Source organism: Rousettus aegyptiacus, unplaced genomic scaffold, assembly GCF_014176215.1.
Source record: "Rousettus aegyptiacus isolate mRouAeg1 unplaced genomic scaffold, mRouAeg1.p scaffold_m13_p_4, whole genome shotgun sequence".
In the NCBI taxonomy this organism is placed as follows: domain Eukaryota; kingdom Metazoa; phylum Chordata; class Mammalia; order Chiroptera; family Pteropodidae; genus Rousettus; species Rousettus aegyptiacus.
In genome coordinates, this window is record NW_023416307.1 from 146,400,471 (window position 1) to 146,410,776 (window position 10,306).

At 35.7% G+C, this 10,306-nt stretch overlaps 1 long non-coding RNA gene across 2 annotated transcripts in view; it reads left to right on the forward strand.

Moving 5' to 3' along the window:
* Nucleotides 1-9,388, forward strand: part of LOC118601651 — a 343,923-nt gene extending 334,535 nt beyond the window's left edge. For both annotated transcript variants that reach the window (XR_004950452.1, XR_004950453.1), the window contains one exon: nucleotides 9,282-9,388. This is a non-coding gene — a long non-coding RNA (uncharacterized LOC118601651). The remainder of the gene's footprint in view (nucleotides 1-9,281) is intronic.
* The last annotated feature ends 918 nt before the right edge of the window (nucleotides 9,389-10,306 follow it).

Sequence of the window (10,306 nt, forward strand, 5' to 3'; positions counted from 1 at the left end):
CATGTATATTTCCCAAAAATACAAACAGAAGGTTAACTTGCATAGCATTTAGATATTTCTAAAGTAACTTTTAAAATTGGTACTTAAGTTTTAACTTCAGTTGTTCTCATATAGAATTTCAATTTATAACATATTTGTCATAGAGCTTCTGGTCACTGTTCTCTTCTGATGATGTTTCTGCTAGATTCTCTGCTAACTGATGGTGGCGTTCCACCGAGACCCCTGCCCTGATGACCTCCCGGGCCTCTGTGGCTGGTTTCCTAGCCTCTTCTCTTGGAATACTCACACCTTCACTTTTTACATCACCTTTAATGAATGCCATCTTCGCCACCAAAATGGCATGACCAGGCTGGCATCTAGCTAAGTTTGTATCAAGATCTTCCTTTCCTCACATGTCCTACGCAATCCATCACATCCTCTACTTCTGTGCTTCTCGAAATGGTCCCTGTTACAATTTTCTTTCTAAAAACCATAGAGTCGGAAGAAGGGCTTGGTGCCATGCATTTTAATATGTTCCCCAGGTGGTGCTTAAGGACACTGATATTTTGGAACCAATCACTATATTCATATATCCAAAAGGAGCTAGATTCCAGTCAATAAAAAAATTAAGTGACCTATAAATAAAATAAGTGGGTAATTTTTTTCCAGTTCAATGTAATATTAAAATATATTTGTTAAAAAGTAATTTGATTGACTCAATTTCTACAAAAGAAAAATTGAATGTATTGAGGAAAATAAATCACAGGTAGCAAAAATCAAATGAAGTGCCTATCTTTAAGCCCTAGGAATTAAAAAATATATATTTTAAAGTACAAATTAGAAGTAAAGGTGTTTCATTATTTTAATTTGTATTTTTACTAGTGATTTTGAACCTCCCTATGCTAATTAGCCATTTGTATATTTAAAAAATATTTTTGCAATTTGATTATAATTCTGATTTTTCTATTTTTATTTTCAACTTTTTAAATTATATTTTAAGTTTTTTTCCTTTTTTCATATTTAGCATACTGTTTGATTTTCGTTGGTTTTATTTGTTATTTGAATTTATTTAGGTCATTTACGAATACTCAACACATTTAAACATTATAGAGTCATGTTTACCAATATGTTGCCTAATGCCGTTGGTTTCAGTAGCTTGCTAGCAAATCCTTAATGAAGAACTTGACAGCTAGCTCTTAATTTCTCTCTCCTGAGTCCCATCTTCGCCCTTTGTGTTGTCATCAGTCCATGTGATCAGTTCCTGATATTTTAATCTTATTCACCTATTTCAATTAGCACAGTCTTATCCCTATTCTTACTTACAGGATAACTATTCTCAGTTATCCTAGCGAAAGCTTCCTCTTAGCAACCTCTGCATTTCATTCTTCACTTCCAGTAGGATGAGTCTTCAGTATTCAGGGATCCACAGCACATTGACCTTACCATTTTGGACTATTTTTTTTTCTTTTTTAATCTCCTATATTAGTTTGTGAGGGCTGTTATAACAATGTACAAGAGACTGAGTGGCTTAACCAACAGAAATTTACCTTCTCATAGTTCTGGAGACTAACAGTCTGAGATCAAGATGCCTGCGGGGTTGATTTCTTCCTGAGACCTGTAGATGGCTGTCTTCTTCTTGTGTCTTCACATGGTCTTTACCCTGTGTGTGTCTCTGTCCAAATTTTCTCTTCTTATAAGGACACCTATCATATTGGATTAGGGCCAACCCTAACGAGCTCGTTTTAACTTAAGCGCCTTTTTAAAAACCCTATCTCCAAATGCGGCCGCATTCTGAGGTAGTGGGGGTTTCAACATATGAATTTGGAGGTGGGGGTGTTATAAATCAGCCCACAAAACTGTTGCACCTTTTACTAATAAGCATACAGTGAATGGTTTGTCATTTGCTATTTTTCCCAATAGCTTTGGATCTTGCTCTGTTGCCTTACTATCATAATGTCCTGGAAAAATCCTAATTCTGGGTGAATCCAACTTTCCACTTTTCACTTGGCTACATCCCGGTGACTCAGTGACTTGAAGAAAATTTCGACAAGGGCACAAGTTGGTACCATGATCAGATTAGAAATCTTACATCCTTATATAACACGTACAAACTCACTATATTCTATACCCATTCTCCTTTTATACTGGTATGTTATCATAGATGAATTACTTCTTTATGTCTAAAACTAATACTTTGCTCTTGATCTTAAACCCTCATGTTTCCTCAACAATCTCTTCCTTTTATTTATTTTCTTTTTTATTTTGATTCAGCTTTTCTCTAGTATCCCTTCTCATTAGAGACTTCATATGTAAGCATGCTTAAGCCCCCTTTATGTTAACAATATGTTTCAATATTTAACAAATATTTATTTAACACTATATGCCAGACACCCTTTCAAGAATGAGAGTGCAACAGAATGTATGACACAGGACTACCAAATAATTTATATTCTGGTAGGATTATTAGAAGAAAATCACACATACTAAAATGTTTAACAAGGCATTGATTAGTGCTAGAGAGGAAAATAAGGTGGATAAGGGGAAGAGATGATGAAGGTTCACTGTTAAAAAGGATCGTTAGAAATATTTTTAAAGATAATGACTATTTTGGAGAGATTTATATTACTTGAAAGAATGAACCGAACAAAAAATGAGAATATTCCAGATAAAGTAAATAATAAGTGTAATGCCCCTTAGGGAATATTGTAGAGATGTTTTAGGGACAATGAGCTGTGAAACTGAATGTGAGAAAAAAGACAGAGAGATAGTTAAAGGTAAGATAAAATAGGGCATTCTAGGACATGGTAAATAAAGATTTCATATTTTGTCCCATGTGTAATGGGAAGCCATCAGAGTTTGGAGCAAGTCAGGGAAGTTATATAATTTAAGTTTTAAACATATTTCTGATTTATGTGGAGAAGAGGCAGTAGACAGAGAATTAGAAGTCAGTTTAGGAAGTCATTGCTCTAGTTTTTGTGAAGGAGAAGGTGGATTGAACTATGTTCATAGTGGTGGGGTGTGGATGAGAGGTCAGATTCAGAATTTATTTTGAAGGTATAGTCAATGCATAGGTTTATGATGAAATATGAGAGAAAAAGAAGGATAAAATATGATTTTAAACATTTTGGCTAGGTCGATGGGTAAACATTAATGCCCTTTACTAAGATGGGGGCATTTTGGGAACTGTAAGTTTGAGGGAGTCAAGAGCTCTGTATTGTGCATGTTATATTAAAAATATAAATTAGACATCTAACTAGAGAAGCCGGTTAGACAATATGGATCTGGAGCTAAGGGCAAGAGTAGGACTTGAAATGAGGGAATTGTTATATAGATCAGTGCTACTCAAAGTGCAATTTTTAGCCAGTGTCATCGTGGGAACTGTTAACTGGAAGGCACCCCCAGGAGTGTCAAAGTTGAGAGTAACTGCTTAGACACTATGTATCTGGGTGCTATTAAGATCACATAGTAATCGAGTGTGGTACTTGTGTAACAAAAGCATCATTTTGTGATAGACCTTGAAAAAAAACAAGAAAAACTATTTCATCACCTTCAAAAAATGGTTGAAAGAGGAGTTTAAAAACCACTGCTGTAGATGCTATTTAACTCTAAGGAACTTTGAGTGATCTCCTGGGGATTAAGTTTAGATAGGAAGGAGAAAAGAACCAAGGACCAAGCCCTGAGGCACTCCACATTTTAGAGATAGTGTTGAGGAGGGAGGACCAGCTAGCAATTGGAAGGAATGGTTTGTGAAATAAGAGGATAATAAAGAGAAGCCAAACAAAGGAAATGTTTCAAGGATTTGGGAGGGTGTGATCATCCATGTCAAATGCAGTTGAGGACCGGACTGAGATGAGGACTAAAATATAGCTTCCTCCCATCAATAAATGAATGGATAGAGATGAGGTGGTAGATATGTACAATGGAATACTTCTCAGCCATAAAAAGAATGAAATCTCGTCATCTCCAGCAACATGGGAGGGCCTAGAGGGTATTGTGCTGAGCGGAGTAAGAGACTTGCATGTGGAATCTAAAGAACAAAATAAACAAAACAGAAACAAACTCATAGATACAGAGAACATTTTGATGGTTGCTGGATGGGAGGGGCGTTGATGGGTGGTGAAAAGGGAAAAGGGATTAAGAAGTACCAGTTGGCAGTTGCAAAAAAGTCACAGAGATGTAAAGTATAGCAAGGAAAATAGTCAACAATATTTCAATAACTGTGTATGGTGTCAGATGGGTACTAGATTTATTGGGATGATTGCTTCATAAGATACATAAATGTCCAATCACCATGTTGTACACCTGAAGATAATATAATGTTGCATGCAGACTATAATTGAAAAGTAAGAAAAAAATTTAAATAAATAAAATATAGCCTTCTCAACTTTAACTACTCTATATCCATATTCATATCTATATTTATATCTACATCCACATCTAATTGTGTCTGTAGCATTGTCTATATCCGTATCAATGTCTATACCCCTCATGGCCTTTTCCACTATTATTAGCACAGGTAATATTAACTTTCACTTAAATTAGTGTGGTAATCTCTTAATTGCTCTGTTTTCTTTCATAATCTTGCTCCCTTCAATTCATTTTCCACAGTGAAGCTAGACTTTTTTTCTAAAGCTCGATATCAATCATTTCCCTAACCCTTTTAAAACTAGTCAGTATCTCTTTGCATAATAAAAATGCACTGCTTCATATCATTGCTAAAGGTATTCTTTTGTAGCTTTAAAATTCTTCTCTTTCCAGTCCCAGGGTCCTAGCACATTGCGAGCTGTGATGATGACTCATATCATATTTCTAGGATTTCCATGCAGAGGCCACAGCACTGCATATCACAGTAAGGTAGCATCATCCACAAACATTGTGATTTGCATGATTATGACCAAATCCAGGGCCAGGAAAAACAGCTCTGCAGGATAGAAAAAGGTTCTGTTTCTAGAGGCTTGCCTCAAGTTATTTTTTATGTCCAAACCAAGTTCATTCCTCCAATGTGGGCTACCCTAGTCTCCCACAGATTCCTCTCCAGATGTTCCTCTAAGGAAGAATGAGTTGGCTCATGTTTTGCTCTATTTCAGAGTATTATTTATTTATTTATTTAGTTAGTTAGTTAGTTAGTTATTTCCCATTAGTCATTTCTCTCTGTAACGTCATAATCCGGTTGTGCTTTTGGCTTATTTCACACTCGTATTTACCATGGTTAAAATGGTCTATTTCGACTCTATACGATCTCCGATTCTTCGTAATACTTTGAGGGCCTTTATTTAGGGACATTTCCTTAAATTTATTGGCTGTGTTTCATATGTAATTAATTATATAATCTGTTTCAACTCACTTTTGAAAGTAAATTAAAATATCTCCAGTCACATGAATTAGTAACACATGCAATTAGATTACTATCAATTATCTGAATTCCCAGTACTCAAAAAACAGTTATCATGTACATATATTATTACAAGCCTCTATGTGGTTCATAATGTTTGATATAGTGTGGAAGAGTTTGTAAGTAAACTGAGATTTATGTCTTGGCCTCAAGGAGCTTAAAATTGTAATATGACAAATGTAATTAGATGTCAGGTTACATAATCTCTAAATCCTGAAATATTTTGAAGAAAGGAGAGATGAGTCAGGTCTGGATTTGTCTGGGAAACTTCCACAGAGCAAAAAAGAATTTCGGTTGGCCATGAAGAAAATAGAATTGAGATAGGTAGATGATGTTCTCAGCAGCCAAAACCACATAAGGAAAACAAAGTCTGTGTTTTATTTGTTGGGCAATGTGGACATGAAGACAGATGTTTTTATGTGAGTACATTTCTGGTGAGCTGAGTGACTGGGCCTTCCTTCTGATGCTGCCTATGACAGACCATATACTATGCTGTTCTGGTTCAATTAATGATTTTTTTTTTTTTTTAAGATTGTTGTATGTCAGAAATCTTCATCAGGCCATCTTTATCAATGCAGAATTCAAAATGCAAACTAAATTGGTTTCAGTGGAAACTATTTTTTTTCGGGGGGGGGGGTGATGTTAATTTTAAGAAGGCTGGATTTGTTCAGATAATAAATATGTTTTTTTTTTCTACTGCTAAATTGTTAGCACTCAATGAAAACTGAGTTCCATTATACTTTTTCTATGAATGTCCATATCAGGCATAAGAGGTCATGGGAAGCTCTAGAAATTTAATCTAGAAAAGGATATGCCACAAAGACGTAGAGGGAACCAATATCATCAGCTGGATTTGAAAAGGCTCCCAGTTGAGCTTGTGAGTAAATTCAATTCTGCTTGTGACTGCATTTTATGCTTTTACTATAATGTTTGTCCTTCCCCTGTTGTCCCATTCTCCATGACAGACACTAAAAAGCATAGGATCATTTGGAAGGAAGAATAAGTCTTGTTTCATAACAAACATTAATCTGCAAATTACAGTGGTTTTTTTTTCCCTGTGTTGTTTCCGTGAGGAATACCCTAATGGACTCATAATAGACTATCATTATCACATCAGCAAAAAGTAAGGTGCCTTCAGTAGGATAAACTATTATATTACAATTAAGTAAGTCCAGTAGACTTATTGGTACTTCCACGAAATTGTACCCAAATGCTTGATTATGAAAATCATTGAAGAGGGTACCATAATTCAAATACCACTCTTGTCTCCAGCAAGAAGAAATGCTTCAAAAAAAGCAATATGGATTTCATATATAAACTTTTATTTTATGATTCAAAAATTGTTTTTTCCCCCCTCAGGTGATAAACAAACAATTTTGAGTGCTCAATATGCATCAACTTTTGTAAACTTAAAATATACACGAAATTATAACAGTACTTTTTCTAAAGGAGAGACGTTTGCAATGATGGCAGATAAATGAACATTTGCCATTTACTCATTGTACCTGGTTAGAAGTAAGTGCAGAGTCCTGCCAGATCCCCCAGAATCTACACTCTTTAGAAAGTATAGGTTAGGGAAGTCTTACTAGAGAGAGCAATAACTGCACTTAGCATTTAATGAGGTAGATGTATTATCTACCTCTGTCAGTTCTTTAAGCTCAACCCTTGTACTGTAGTAGGTTATTAGAAATCAGGAAACAGTAACCACATTCTCTTGACTTCCTGAAGATTTGATGGCATTCTTTACCATTTTGATTTAAGAAATATTCAATTGACATTAATTACTTTTGATATTAAAAATGGTTTAAAATAAACCATTTTAATAAGCCAGTCATAAGCATTTAATCAGGGAAAAACATGTATGGTGATAATATTTGCTGGTCGAGAGACTGGACCCCAACGTCTTTCAGGCAGAGGAAGTCAGTGTGTTGAAGCTTGGTAAAATAGACTAAGAGAAGTATTCCGTGTGATAAGCATTGATGCCGGCGATATCTGGGCAAAGAGCCCCTGTAGTAATCAGAGGCGGAGCTTGAGAAGAAACCTAGGTTTCAGTCTAAGGAGAGAGGCCCTATTCTGTAGGTAGTGGAGGCCACTGAAGAATTTTAAGCAGAAGAATGCCAAAATCAAGTTTTCACTGTGCAAAGCAGACTCACAGTCCCTGCCAGAGCAGATCTTTCTTTACTCATCTTTCAGAAGTTGATGATTGACTCCTGGATCAGAATAGGTCTCCGTGAAAGAGTGTTACTGTCTTTCCTAGTGGTTCAAAAAATCTTATGGATATTCTGAACTGATTTAAAAAAAAAAATTACCATGATTTCATTTACTTTGCTGCGTTTTTATGCTTTTAAACTCGTGTTTCTTGTGACACTCACTTCTCATGTGTTTTTTACCAGATATATGAAAATTGTGAGATTTATAGTAGAAGAGTATTTCCAAACTTGAGATAAAATACTCACCGGGCTTCCAAACTGAGTGCTTTCACATAATTGCCAAACTGCCTGGAACTCAAGATTAAAAGGAAAAAAATCAAGCCACTTCTTTCGAAATCTGTGAAGAGGCACATTTAATCCAATTTCTCTAGTACCTATGCTTTTGAAAATGTGACTTTTCAGGCTCATACTTTACCCATTTGACAATTTACAATTTACCTCTCAATAAGAAAGAGAGAGGCTGGGTTCCACTACCCTTGTTTGCTGTATGTACTTCACATAAAAAAGCTCAAGTTATTTATACAGTGAAACGACTCAGATTTCTGTGATGCTGTATGATTTTACAAAAAGAGTAAAAATAAACATTCAAAAGCATCATTCTTATTTATCCATATTGCCAACTATATCAGTTATGTTTTTTAAATACCAAAGTGAATTTGTTTTGGTCAGAGTTAGTAATTTCCTTACCAGACAGTTACTGGGCAGTGTTTTGTTTTGTTTTCCTACTAAAATCTTTATTCATTGCCCAGCATCTTCTGGGTCCATTGCTTTTTACTGCATTCTTTCTTCAGTTGGTTTGATTATATCCTCTGCATCAATGCGCAGTCGGCTCTTCATACCTACAGGTTCTACATCCACTGTGGATCAATTGCTGATCAAAATTATTCACAAAAAATGTCACATTGTCACTGACATGTGCTATGTAGTTAAGTATATAATGGTTAAGTCTGTCCTGAACATGTATGTACCTTTGGCCTTGTCATTATTCCCTAAACAATGCAGTATAACAACTATTTACATAGCATTTATATTACATTAAATATTATAAGTACTCTAGAGAAGATTTAAAGTATATAAGAGGATATGTGCAGATTATATGCACATACTACACCATTATAAAAGGGACTTGAGCATCCACAGATTTGGGGATCTTAGGATGCTGGAACCAATCCCCCCACTGATATGGAGTGATGACTGTGCACTTAGGAATTACCCCTACTACTACCACCCAGGGAAATGAGGATGGTTTTGCACCATGGGTTAAAAGCTGTTTGCAGATAAGAGCACCTACTGTTTTGTTTCTAATCTCTGTATTATAGACAGAAATCATTGTTTAAAATCACCTGCTGTAAACTGTTTATACATATTTACCTGTGTAATCCTCACAGTGGCCCCATGGGGGCGCTATTACAATCATCTGTAGTGGAGGGGAGAAAACCCAAGTGCAAAAAGTTAAGTAACTCGCTCAAGTCCACTCACAGTGGAGAAACTCAGAAAACTGGCTTCATAGTGTGTGCTCTTATTCACTATTCTAATAGAAGTATCCTCTGATTTTCCAAAATTTGGGTTAAGCCACTGCACTTTTACAAAAGGCCTACATTAGTATTTGTTTGTGCTAACCAAAATAAATCCAAAGAGGATTTTTGCTTTTATAAAAAAACAGCCAAAAGCATAAATCGCATTCAACATTTGTTTCGCAGTGAGCTGATCTAGAGGCAGCGTGAACCTGAGCAGTGAGAGTGGCCCCGTCACGCTTCGTCCCTGGGAACCACACTCAGCATCTCCGCATCAGGCCACCACAGCTCTGAACCGGGTGAGCATCTGTGCTTTATCTCGATTTATTTTGTGCATGTTAGCGATATGTGTCCTAAGCTATCAGAAAAGTCTAAGAGAGCTTGTAAGAGTGTTACCCTTAGCGTAAAACTGGACGTAAGTAGGTTTTTTTGATAAGGGTGAATGAAATAAAAACATTGTACTTGCGTAGAATTTTAGGTCTGGGAATGCTCAAAAAATTTTCCTTATGAATTAATGGTAATCGCTTTTTCACTTTACGCCATTTCAGCTTATGAAATGTTTCATAGGTTCGCGATTTTCTTTCCTATAGTAAAACGACACTATAGGAATAGACAGCGCAGTATTTATCTCCTCTGTACTGAAAAATAAACCTATTGTTACCTTCTTACTTTTAGATACAGCACCCATCTACATAAAGAGCGTATGCATTCATATTTGCACTATTCTGTGAGGTGATAACTCTGGCAATGGAATCTTAATTTTACTGATAAAGAATCTGAGATTATTTTGATCATACGGGTCAGAAACCCCACATTTGGAGTCAGAATGGAGGCAATACTGCCTCTTATATCTACCAATCAAATATCGTTCCTTGACCTGTGAGGGTGGACTAAGTTAGAAGCAAAAACTATAACATGTCATTCTACATTCTTTCCAACAAAATCTCTGGTAAATTCATGTGTACAGAACATATGCATTGACGAGGATTTAAAAGTTAAATATTATAAATGAATGTGGTTTTCATGTCTCTACACTTTTTCCCAAAAGTAATTTATACGCAGGTTCTTTCCTCAAGTCTCCCCATTGAATATTTACTCCACATACAAGGAGAATTGCCCCTTTGATGTTCCCAGATTCAGGAAATTAGGCCATTTATTTTTCCCTCCCATTATCTGAAACAGCTTATTTTTTCAATGCTTATTCCTTCAAG